At 45.5% G+C, this 13563-nt stretch overlaps 1 protein-coding gene across 3 annotated transcripts in view; it reads right to left on the bottom strand.

Moving 5' to 3' along the window:
- Positions 1-13563, bottom strand: part of dis3l2 (DIS3 like 3'-5' exoribonuclease 2) — a 426581-nt gene that overhangs the window by 123661 nt on the left and 289357 nt on the right. The window lies entirely within an intron of this gene.

Raw genomic sequence — 13563 nt, 5'->3', positions numbered from 1 at the left:
GCAGCATGGTCGGCACGGGCTTGGAGGGCCGAAGGGCCTGTTCCTGTGCTGTACATTTCTTTGTTCTTTGTTGTTTGTTTTGCATTGTCCACATACAAATAAATGAAGTAAAAATGAAACGGAAACATGGTTGAGAATCTATCATCCGATTTTAAAGTGCTGAAGCATTTATTTGCCTGAACTCACTAAACAAGACAACGATGCTTTGTGCAATCAAGTAAATTACACTATGCACGTTACTTGCAAATTGAATTGAGAAGCCCTAGATGTAGACTTAGAATCAGAAGAAAATGCCTCAATTGTTCTTTGCAGTGATAAACAGCCCCACAATGAAACAAATACATCTTACGACCTACCTTGTTGATGTTAAAAAAACATGATTCTATATGCATCAAAAGCTACAGGTGGGATTTTCTGTTGGCGGGATCCTCCGCTTTGCCGGCAGCGCATTACGCCCGTGGATTTCCCAACGGAGTGGGGGTGGCCACAATGAGAAACCCCATTGGCTGGCTGCTGCGACAGAGGATCCCGCCCTAGAATTTTCTCCTGAGAGAGTCAATTGCTGAGTAAGTAAAATTAACATCACCTGATTTTCCAATATAACTCATTAAAAATTGAGACAAAAAATAGTTTTTAAGTTTATAGCAGGCCTACCAAATTAGGGTAAATCCAGGGGCGATTCTCCAGGTCCGCTGGCCACAGACAGGAATCACAATGGCCCGTTGAATTGGGCTTGGGTGCCAAAATGGGATTCTCGCTGGCGTAAAACCTGTTGAGTCTCCCAGCCAACTCTCACCCACAATTGCAATCAACTCATTGACATTCATTTGAATATCATTATCGGACAAGGAGCCTGATTCACTGACGTCTTGGGATGCACCTGCCCCACCCCAGATGGAAGTCGAGCGGGTGTGAATTAGTACAGGTCCTGACAAGTGGGGATCTTGCACTTTGGACTCTGAGAGGGCAAGGGAGCGAGTACCCTCTTTGCACTAACCACCAGGATGCCGGGGGAGGGGGGAGGCTTCAGGGAAGATGGTGGTCGGGGAGATTGGGATGAGCTGGAGGGGCTCAGGTTGATGGACTTTTCCAGGATGAGGGCTGTGCTGCTGGTGTTCTCTCTGTAGCTTTTGAGATTATTTAAAAAAAAAAATTTCTTTATTCTCCTCCTCTTTCACATTTTCTCCCAAATTTACACCCACCAACAATAAACAATAATCAGTACAAATATGTCAATCCCCATATCAATAACAACGATCCCATCCTCCCACCAAACCCCAAACATTCGCCCGCATGTTCACATAAACAAATGACAAAAAGGAATCAGGAATCACCCATAACCACCACCCGGCTCCTCCGGGAAGTTCTGTATCTCCTTTCTGGCAAAGTCTCGAACCTGCATGTATCTAAACATTTCCTCCTGCTCCAGCCCATACTTCGCTTCCAGCTCCTTCAATCCTGCAAACCGACCCCTAAAAAACAAATCTTTCAATGTCTTAATCTCCTTCTCCTCCCATTTTCAAAAATTTCCATCCCACCTTCCTGGCTCAAATCTGTGGTTCCTCCAAATCGGCATTTCCCTTGACCCTGCCCCCTACCCGAAGTGTTGGCGAAACTGCCTCCAAATTCTCAATGAAGCTATTATTACCGGACTCCCCGAGTATTTCCCAGGGGCTATCGGGAGCGGTGCTATTGCTCGTGCTTTCAATCTCGACCCCCTCCACAAACTCTCCTCCATTCTGACCCACTGGGAATCAACCCCTCTTACCCAGCTCCGCACCTTCTCCACATTCGCCGCTCAGTAGTAATACATCAGGTTCGGAAGACCCAAACCCCCTTCCTGCCTTCCCCTCTGTAGTAGCACCTTTCTAACTCTGGCCACCTTCCCTCCCCATATGAACGACGTAATCCTTCCCTCAATCTCTCTGAAAAAAGCCTTTGGCGGGAAAATCGTCAGGCATTGAAAAATAAATAGAAATCGCGGCAACATGTTCATTTTAACCGACTGTACCCGACCCGCCAGTGACAGAGGGAGACCATCCCACCTTGCCAGATTAGCTTTCACTCTCCCCACCAAACTAGAAATGTTGTACCTGCGGAGCCTCCTCCCCACTCCCGGGCAACCTGCACTCCCAGGTACCTAAAGTGAGTCCCTGCGCTACGGAATGGCAGCCCCCTCCCCACCCCTGCCCCGACACCACAAAATATTCACTCTTGTCTAGATTTAGTTTGTACCCCAAGAAAGACCCAAACACTCTAAGCATCTCCAATATTCTCCCTATCGACACACTCGGTTCCGACACGTATAACAGCAAGTCATCGGCATATAAGGACACCCTATGCTCTATCCCCCCCCGCACTATTCCTTTCCATACCCCCGAACTTCTTAATGCGATGGCCAACGGCTCAATCGCGAGTGCAAACAGCAGGGGGGACATAGGACATCCCTGCCTAGTCCAACGGTGGAGAGAAAAGTATCTTGAGCTGATGTTGTTTGTGCGAACACTCGCCTTCGGCTCCTTATATAGTAGCTTTACCCAGTTCACAAATCTTGATCCAATCCCAAACTGCTCCAGAACTGCCATCAAATACCACCATTCTACCCGGTCAAACGCCTTCTCAGAGTCCAATGCCACAACCACCTGTTTCCTCCCCCACTGCCGGTGCCATAACAACATTCACTACCCATCTAATGTTTGAAAAGAGCTGCCACGCTCTCACGAACCCAGTCTGATCTTCACCTATCACCTTTGGGAGGCACTCCTCCAGCCTACCCGCCAGTACCTTCGCCAATACTTTTGCGTCCCCATTCAGAAGTGATATGGGCCTATACGACCCTCACTCCGTCGGATCCTTATCCTTTTTTTTAGCAACAGGGAAATTGATGCCTGCCCCAAGGTTTGTGCCAACACCCCCTTCCCTATCGCCTCTTCAAACATCCCCACCATCAGGGGTGCCAACTTATCCTTGAATTTTTTACAATATTCCACCGGAAACCCATCCGGCCCTGTCACCTTCCCCGACTGCATCCGCCCAGTCGCATCCTTTATCTCCTGCTCCACTATCGCTCCTTCTAATGTAGCCCTATCCCCCTCCCCTAACCATGGGTACTCCAACCCATCTAGAAATTCCTGCATCTCACGGTCTCCCCCAGGTGGCTCTGACCTGTCCAACCTCTCATAAAATTCCTCAAAAACCTTGTTAATCAGATCTGGAGCCACCACCAACTTCCCTGCCCTATCCCCCACCTGCACAATTTCCCTTGCTGCTGCTTCCCTCCGGAGCTAACCTGCTAACATACTTATCCAGCCTTATCTCCATGTTCGTAAACTGCATCCCTTGCTCGTCTCAGTTGGCGCACCGCCTTCCTGGTAGATAGTCGGTCAAAGCTCGCCTGTAGTTCCTTCCTCTTTTCCAGCTTTGCTGGCTCCCCATCCTCTGCATAACTCCTATCTACCTCCAACATCTCATCTATTAACCTCTGCCGCTCCAACCTCTCCTCTTTGTCCACCCTGGCCTGAAACAAAATCACCTCACCCCTCACCACCGCCTTTAGAGCCTTCCAGAAGACCGCCTTCGACATCTCACCCGTACAGTTGAAACCTACAAATTCCTTAATTACCTTTTCAATTTTGTCACACAACACTTGGTCCCCCAAAAGTCCCACACCTAATTTCCACCCTGGCCTCTGCGTGACCCCCTTCTCCAGCACCACATCCACCCAATGCGGAGCATGATCTGACAATGCAATTGCCGAGTATTCCGACCCCTTAACCCCAGCCAGCAAAGCCTTCCCCACCACAAAAAAGTCGATCCGCGAGTGTACCTTATGGACTGCTGAGAAAAACGAGTACTCCCGCTCCCTCGGGTGCAGAAACCTCCAAGGGTCCACCACTCCCATTTTCACCATTAGCCCAGCCAATGCCTTCGCCCCCCCCCTGATGGGACCAGCGAGCGCTGCCGTGACCTGTCCAACCTTGGCTCCTGCACTGAGTGCCAGTCCCCCCCCACTACCAGTTCGTGTGTGTCCAAGTTGGGGGTGGCCCCAAACACCTTCTTTGTGAATCCCACATCGTCCCAATTGGGACCGTATACACTTAACAGCGCCACTAACCTCCCCTCCAGCGTCCCTGTCACAATCACATATCTACTCCCCTGATCTGCCACCACCTTCTCCATCTGGAAGCGTACTCTTTTACTGGCCATTACCGCTACCCCTCGAGCCCTTCCGTCAAGTCCAGAGTGAAACATCTGACTAACCCAGCCCTTTTAAAGTCTCACCCGGTCCTTCACCCTCAAGTGAGTCTCCTGCAGCATTGCTACATCGCCTTTCAAACTTTTAAGATGCGTAAGCACCCTTGACCGGACCTCCTAACCCCCCTCCCACCATTCCCATCCACCATCATCATACCACCGGGCCCTGTCCCATGAGCCTGACCCACCCCTATCCATTATTAACATCAAATCCCTTCCCCCCCCCCCCCCCAACCCCCCCCCCCCCTACATTTCCTCTCGAAAACACGTCTTCCAGCATCAATCTCCCCCCTCCCTCGCTCGCCTCGTAGGCCCATTGAAACTTGCTAACCAGGCTCCAATGTCCACAGCCCTCCTCTCACCTCACCTCCGTTCACTAGCCGACTTTAGTTAGCTAGCGCGAGTGGCTCCCCCTGCCAAGATATTCCGTCCCCTCCCACTCAGTCTCAGAGAAAGAAAAAACAAAAACAACAATCCAACCCATACAATTCACTAAACTAAGATATAACCGTCGCAACACAGAATGCCAATCAACCCAACCAATAACTTGAACTCTGTAACAATGTGAAGAGAGCTAAATTACAATACACGGCATTAAAAAGAAAGTTATAGCATTTATACATTTTCCTGCCAGCTCCCCAATCAGTCCACAGTCTCTCTTCCAGCTCCGCTCCTCACTTCTGTCCCAAGCCTTCTTCCCTCACGAACGCCTTAGCCGCCTCCGCTGTCTCAAAATAAAAGTCGTTGGCATCATACGCCACCCTCAGCTTCGCCGGGTATACCATACCAAATCGCACCCCTTTTTTGTACAGTGCCGCCTTCACTCGCCTGAACGCCGCTCGGCTTTTTGCTAACTCCACCGTCAAGTCCTGGTAGATCTGAACTCCAGCACCATCCCACTGCACCTCGCGCTTCTGCTTCGCCCAGCTTAACACCTTCTCCTTCGTGCAGCCCACAATTATCAGATTGTGGCGCCTCGAACGGTTCTCCAAGTCCTCAAACTTTGCTTGGAGTCCTCCGTTGACCTCCACCACCCTCCGCAGCTCATCCCCCATCGAGGTGAGCTGGTTGCTGTGCTGCGACACGGCCTCCTCACTTCCTTCATCTTCTCGCCCAGCTCGCTGACCTTGGCCAATGTCGTTGCCACAGCTACCCTCACCGGGGCGATTGCCTCCTCCACCAATGATTTCAATGCGACCGCCATCTCCTTCCTCAAATCCGCCATGTGCCTCGCAAACTGCTTTTCCAGCTCCACCGCCATCACCTCGGTCATCTTCTCCACCGTAAGTAGTGCAGCCCCACCATGCGGTCCGGCTTCCGCCATCTTGTCAGCGCTTTTGCTTGTCCTCTCTTCAACGGCGAGCCCGTGTTTCCTCCCTTCCTCGACGCTGCTTTTCGCACCCTTATTATTTTTCCTTTTTCTCACCCTTCCTTCCTTCTTCAATCTCAAATTTCTTTAAAACTTCTTTCTCTTCTTTTTTGTATACCTCCAGAATTTCCCTGGGACCGGGCTTCAGTCTTCTTACCACATTCTCGGCGGGAGCCATCTGATGTGGGACATCTCACCTACATCGTGCCCTGGCTTCAGGCCTGCAGCCTTGGCCTCCGTTTGGCTCCGCCCCCGCTGCTCCTTTCAAGTTTTCAGGAGAGAATTTATTTTTTTTTCTCTCTGTGCTCTTTGAGCCCTTCGGCTTTCAGGATGTTCCTTAGGGAACAAAGTCGCGATCCCCGCTCCTCCTCCAGGTGCAGCCGCTCCGCCGAACCCACCAGGACCAGTCTCTCCTCTCCCACCCTTCCAATCCCCCGGCTCCGTGAAACGGAGCTTTGACGCTTTCACAGGGCAAGGGAGGCAGGGCCGAGCCCCGAGAGGTTTAATTCTTCAAAAAAATCAGCGGGGCACCCCCCGAAAACGACTACGATATCGGGACCGGTGGGAGCTTCTCCTGAACGCGGTCCCCCGAAGTGAAGTCTGATAGCCTCCAGCTTTGGAAATTATTAAACTGTCTTTCAGCATGTCAAGTTAAAAAAGTCTTCCCTCTGATGTGTTGGAACTCTTTGATGTCTCTCCCATAAAGTTAAGTTTAAAGATGTATCAGAAGAAGGTGAAAGTGTTCCCTTTGATGTATTGGAAACCTTTGAAGGCTGCAATTAGAATCATAGAATCTTCATAGAATCCCTACAGAGCAGAAAGAAGCTCAGAGTCGGCACTAATCCTCCAAAAGAGCACCCCCACCCAGGCCCGATCCCCAGCTCATCCCCGTAACATCACCCAAGCTAAACATCTTTGGACACGAAGGGGAAATTTTAACATGGCCAATCCACCTAACACATGCACATCTTTGGACTGTAGGAGGAAACCCACGCAGACATGGAGAGAAAGTGCAAACTCCACACAGATAGTGACCCAAGGCTGGAACTGAACCATGATCCCTGGCGTTGTGAGGCAGCAGGGCTAACCACTGTGCCACCGTCCTGCCCCTTCAAGCCCAGCTGCACAAATGAGGAAGCACTTCAGAGTTAATGGGTCATGAAGAGCTTTAAAAACAAAGTTAATCCTCTTTTGAAATAGCCGGGATTTGTCAATCAAGAGACTTGTAAAAGGTAATGGACCGTGAAATTGAATGTTAACAATGCAGTTGAATGCTTTTAGGCCTCTCAGCAAAGATAAAGGGGAATGAAATTGACTGTGAAAGAAGCACTTCAAAGGTTTTGAACACATCAAGGGGAATATCTTTACCTTCATCTGACACATCTTTGAACTTCACATGCTGGGAGAGACATCAAGTGTTCCAACACATCTGAGGGACGACTTTAAAATACAACTTGACATGCTGAAAGATAGTTTAGTGATTTTCAAAGCTACAGAGGGAAGACCAGCCAAACGGCACCCACCCCAGGAATGACCCAATCTGAGCCCCTTCATCCTCACCCAATCCCCCCCCCCCCCAACCCCACACACATACCTCGACCCCCACCTCCCCTGAAGGATCTCCCATGGCACTCTGGAGGCAAGTGTACAGAGGGTACTCACCGTCTTGTCTCACTGAGCCAACAGAGCCAGGTTAGCACTGTCAAGGGGCATGGCATGGAGGAGTAACTTATGGGGGCCTGAAGGGGAGAGCTGAAGGGGGGTGGTGGGTCTGAAGGGGGGCCTTATAGTGGATGTAGTGCTCACTTGGGGGAGACATTGCCAGTGACTGGGGAGGGGGGGGGGGGTACTTGCCAGCAATTTGGGGGGGAGGGGGGGACTTGCCAGTGATTCATTGGGGAGATCTGGGCACCCTTTAAAATTGGTGCCGGTTTCCAAGAAGTGGCACCTATTAGTGACTTTCGGCCTTACCCCTCTCAAGGTCAGCACAAAACCTGCCCCTCTCCAAAAAAGCTTCAAAGTGCAGTTGCATTCCAACTGAAAACTCTCCGATTTTCTGCTGGCGGCAGCAATTTGTTTATATTCAGGAGAATCACGGCGACAAACTTGTAAACTTAGGGACACAATGTCATGTTGGCAATTAACTGTATAATTTTATTCTCTTTAAGAAAGCTAATACCACTGCACATACTTCAGCTGAAGTTTCACAATTAAACATATGGTTTAACATTTGGGTTGCATGGCCCTGACTTAGTCTAGTGGCAGCAAAATATTCCAAGAGTCAGGTGCTTATAAATAGCATATCTATTTGGGCACCAACTGCGATTTGCCATAATTGTTTGCGATTTGCAAAAATGCTCTACTCTGAGGGGGCTGTAATGAGCCAATTACCTAGACACATAAGATTTGAAAGTACTGCAGTTAAAGAAATAACACTTAGTATGGATTGACTGGTCACTTTTAATGAAAAAAACACAAGTATTCAGAATTAACTTCCTCCATGTTGAAGCATTTTTTCTGTGGGATTGTCTTATTACTTTGTGGAATTTCTTGAATTCTCCAGTTACTAGCAATTCTCCTGAACTTGCCACCTGATAACATTATTTATTGTTTATATTGTGTGGCTATCAGACTGAATACTAATCACCGACAAATCATTCCTTCAAATGTGGTTATGGTTGAGTTTAGGGTTGCCAATCCTCCTGGATATTCTGAGAGACTAAAATACGGCTTGAATCTCCTGGGGATTGCTGCTAGCACCCTGGGAGAAATCTGTCCCATTAAATTTGCTGCAGTAATTGCAGGGTTTCTGCACTATATGCCTGCTGTTCTTTCCACCCTTTCCCGTCTTGTTCTACCCAGTCTGTTCTAAATATGCATACAATCTGAATGATGAACCATTCATTTGTCTCAAGTAAATTATCAAATGAATTATCAAATAATGGGGCAACACGGTAGCATAGTGATTAGCACAGTTGCTTCACAGCTCCAGGGTCCCAGGTTCGATTCCCGGCTGGGTCACTGTCTGTGCGGAGTCAGCACGTTCTCCCCGTGTCTGCGTGGGTTTCCTCCAGGTGCTCCGGTTTCCTCCCACAGTCCAAAGGTGTGTGGGTTAGGTGGATTGGACATGCTAAATTGCCCTTAGTGTCCAAAAAGGGTAAGTGGGGGTTACTAGGGTAGGGTAGATACGTGGGCTTGAGTAGGGTGCTCTTTGTAAGGGCCGGTGCAGACTCGATGGGTCGAATGGCCTCCTTCTGCACTGTAAATTCTATGAAACAGAATGTAAAATGGCATTCCAGTTTGTATTCCTGTTGTAGAATATGGGCATCGTACTGCAAAATATATATCCAGTCCAACGCAAAACAACATGACCTACTTAAGCCAGTAATGCTCTTCTGTGTACTAAACTAGCATATTTAGTAATAATTATTATTTAGATCCAATTCATATTAATGAAATCTAATCAGACAACTCTTCCCAGTGTTGGATTGAAGTTCTAAATTCTGTTACCATCCCAACTAATGTCATAACTGGACAGGAAGATTCTAGAATGCAACCCTGTCTCAAAAGACTGTAACTTTTACTTTTTTAATAAAATGTGGAGAACCAGAGTCACGTGACTGCTAATTAGTTTGAACAAGAAACAAATATTCATTAAACATGAAAATATTATGAAACAGCACTCCTTTACTCTCCCCTTTAGCTTAACAAATACACACAGATTTTATGATTAACATGGATTACAAAGTACACATTAAGCTACAATGGTCCAATTAACACAAAGTCCCTTTTAAGCGCACAGATTTGCTGTGGTCAAATACACACATTCCACTCTGAACCCAAGTTAGCATCTGTGGTTTAGATAGAGGTATCACAGAATCCTTAAAGTGCAGAAGGAGCCATTTGGCCCATCTAATCTGCACTGACCCTCTGAAAGAGAACCCTACCTAGGCACACTCCCCCCACCCTATCCCTTTAATCCAACCTAGTCTGCACATCTTTGGACACTGAGGGGTAATTCAGAATGGTCAATCCACCTAACATGCACATCTTTGGACTGTAGGAGGAAACCGGAGCACTGGAGGAAACCCATCCAGACACGGGGAGAAGGTGTAAATTCCATACAGTCACCCAAGGCTCACGGAATTGAACCTGGGTCCTTGGCGCTGTGATGCAGCAGTGCTAATTACTGTGCCACCGTGCCGTCTTGTTTTATCCTCAGAATCCGCCCCAGATGGTTGTCACAAGAGAATTTCCAAACTCCACTCCTAAAGACACATTTACAATTTTCCTGATAATATTTTCCTTATTTTCCTTAGCAGTTTGCCTTTCGTAATCCAGTCCTGGTTTTACAAATGACATTTTTAAACAAAGCTTCCGTTCCACTTTTAATCCAGTCCAGGATTTTACACCACTCCCTTTTGGGTGTCCTTTGCATTAACTGCTTTTACACAAACTCTGAGATCCAGCCACTGATTTCCATAGTTATTTCTTTTTAAAAAATACATTTAGAGCATCCAATTCTTTTTTTCCAATTAAGGAAGATTTTAGTGTGGCCAATTCATCTACCCTGCACATATTTTTGGGTTGTGGGGGTGACACCAACGCAGATACGGGGAGAATGTGCAACTTCACACGGCAGTGACCGGGTCCTTGGCCCGTGAGGCAGCAGTACTAACCACTGTAACACCGTGCTGCCCCTTCCATAGTTATTTCAACTCATGTTCTACAAGCTTTAGTAACATCTCTCAAACCTGAAAATCACCAGATATCTTTCTGGTTTCTCAGGCTTCTTCACAGCCCTGTCTGTCTTGACTGAACAGTGCTCTGTTCTAGTATCTTTAACCTCAGAAATCTTGGAAACCTCTCTTTGTTTCCATATTTTCCTTAACTAGCTGTTCTTCAGATCTCAGAACTTATTTTCTTAACCATTACTCTATGCTATGGTTTTTCTTCCAGAAAAGCTGAGATGTTCCCTGACTAGCCTTCTAAAGTAACTGCTTCTCGCAGAACTGCGATATTTGTCTTCTCTCTCACTACCTATCTCCAACTGCCAACTAATTAGCAAAACTAAAACTTAAAAGCTTCTCCACCTTACAAGGCCCCAGTTGCAAAGGAACACCCACATACTTATGCCTTTTATTTAATCTTCACGCTGTAGCTCTCTCTGAGCACAAAGGAAACACAATTGGAACTTAACCAACCCTCACACCTGCAGCCTAACTCTAACACTTCCAGGCACAGAAATATTAAAGTAAACACACTTAAAACTATACCTTCTTTCTAATGTTTACCAATACAAATCTAATTCTCTTAAAACAAGCTTTGTTTTCCAATAATGCACAAAACACAGGAATTTTCTAAAGCTTTTATCAAGTAATGTTCCTGGAGTTCACTGCCAGGTGAAGACAAAAGATATAATGATTCATAAGTTCTGAGCTCCAGGGCACGAGAACTATCCGATAATGAAAATTAAACCTTTGGATGCTTATGATGGTGTCACAGTAATTGTTATCCAGAAACAATTGCAGAATTAAAACCACTTCTCGCTTCTGGGTAACTATAGCACTGCCACCCCCCTCCCCACCCAGGACTTTCCTCACTACCTATCAGCCAACCACTGACTACTTGGCTCACCCTTTTCTGCCTACCAAGTATCTCCCTCTCCCCGAGTATGTCCCCCACCACAAACACAAAGAACCCCAACTACCCTCCATGGAAGCACCACCATCATCCAGGGTATACCCACATGCCAAACACACACAGGCCTATTGTTTTAAGATGTTCATACTTTTAGAAAACTTTTTTCATTTATAGAGCCATACATGGGAATTTTCAAATAATTTTGAAGTTTAATGTGTAATTTCCAAGTAGGCTCTTTAATTTTAATATGTAATAAATAGATGGAATGCAAGACAATATCAAGGCGCCCCTACAGGCTTCAGAATGACTGCCTAGATACTGCAGCGATCTCAGCAACCATTATTGTTCCTCCAAACCACTCAGACTATAAGAGTAGCACAGATGTCAATATAATCCCGGAGATCTGTGATTTAGCTGTGAATCAGATTGAAGATAGATAAAGGCCAAGTTTACACACCCCAGCCAAAAAAAGGGTGAAAAAGTTAACATTTTATATCATGCATTTTTTCCTAAACTTCATGTTTTTCTTATTATGAATCAAAATATCTGATTTATTTCAAACAAGTCTGCTCTTGCTTTTGTGTGTACAAGACAACAAAAACACAAATATTTTCATAATCCACATTAAATGTCTGCATGTGATCTTACAACATCAATTTTTTCTGTTATTGTGAAAGTATTATCAGGTTTATAAAAAAAACAAATTCCAACCAGAATATTTACTGTAATTTGAACTTTTAAAATAATGTATCAAATAGAAGCAGATTCCTTCAGTTGAAGTGCTGTGGATAATTATTTACCTTTGCACTTTCTATATGCACTCATGTTTTGAGTGTTCAAATTCAAATGACTTCTTACACTTTGAATACTCATTATATTTCGATTTGCTTTGTATTTCACTACAAAATCAGAGTTGTGTTTTATATTTTCTTGGAAGTTTTGCCACTAAAAGCCATTTATTTATTTGTCTATTTTTCCATAAACATTGAGGAAGAAAACTAAAAATAAACTACATTTTTCAGCTGCCACTATTAGAAAACAGTGAATGGAGTATAAAAAATAGAATGTCAGGGAAACAAACCTGTTAGGAAAAGTACTAGTTAGAAATATTTATTTCAATTATATTGGGTGCGTAACAGCCTGGTCAGAGCTTTATTCTCTGTAACATTGCAAATCTGAAATGTGTTTGTGAGCTTCAGTTTGATTACCTGAAAATAATGGCACTCCAGTTCGTTCTCATGACCATGTTGCTCCTTGTGGGCATTGAACAAAAGCTCCACCATTTCTAATTATCCCTACATAATGTAATGCTTGGCTAAACCACAAAACCCAAGTTATCAATCAGCAAAGATCAAAACAACTGCCAATATAATGTTAGAAAAGCAATGGACATTGTGGCAAACTTTAATATGATTAGGTTAAGAAATTTACAACACACTCAAAAGCCATCACTTCATTATTTAAAACTCTCATCCTTTGAGTTACTGGGAAACCACCAATTCTCTGCAATGGGTAGACTGAGGTGCCAAAACCAATTTTATTCTTTTGAAAAGTAGACAAAATAGCCATTCACATCAGTGCGTTACTGAAAGTGGTATTGTTTGAGCTATTCCACATCACCAGCAGGGGTAGTCTCCAGCATGGCTTAAGTTGACGGTAAGGTCATATCACGTGCCACTTTGTCACACAATATAACTGCAGTTGAAAACAGAGTGCATTTCAGTTAAATTTATGTTCAGATTCTCAGTTTGTAGCAAGTGTATTTTATAAACGACAGAACCTCATCTATCATTTATAGAGATGATTTCAAGTACACATTCTTAAATTGAATTTGTTCCCAGGAAAAGGGCACAGGGACAGAAATCAAAATAAACCACTAACTGCTTGCCCTACATTCTATTCATACTGTGTGGAAGTTTTAATTCAGCCTGCACTATATTGGAATACCCAAATAAACAGGAAACCAACTCAGTGGTACTAATTTGCAGTAAGAAAACAACCTTATTTGTGCATTTGACCCAACACTGTATTTCTGAATGCCAATACATTTTGAACCAACTCATCAACATTTTAAAAATTAGCAGATAGTGCAATGGTTAAAAATGCAGTTTCACACAGAATGCATTTTTTTTTAATGGCGCAATTTAGCACGGCCAATCTTTGGGTTGTGAGGGTGAGACCACACAGACACGGGGAGAATGTGCAAACTCCACACGGACAGTGACCCGGGGCCAGGATCGAACCTGGGTTCTCGGCGCTGTGAGGCAGCAGTGCTAACCACTGCATCACCGTGCCAC

Source organism: Scyliorhinus torazame, chromosome 14 (assembly GCF_047496885.1).
Source record: "Scyliorhinus torazame isolate Kashiwa2021f chromosome 14, sScyTor2.1, whole genome shotgun sequence".
NCBI classification, from domain to species: Eukaryota; Metazoa; Chordata; class Chondrichthyes; order Carcharhiniformes; family Scyliorhinidae; genus Scyliorhinus; species Scyliorhinus torazame.
The sequence above is the reverse complement of the archived record's forward strand: the minus strand, read 5'-3'. Positions and strand labels throughout refer to the sequence as shown.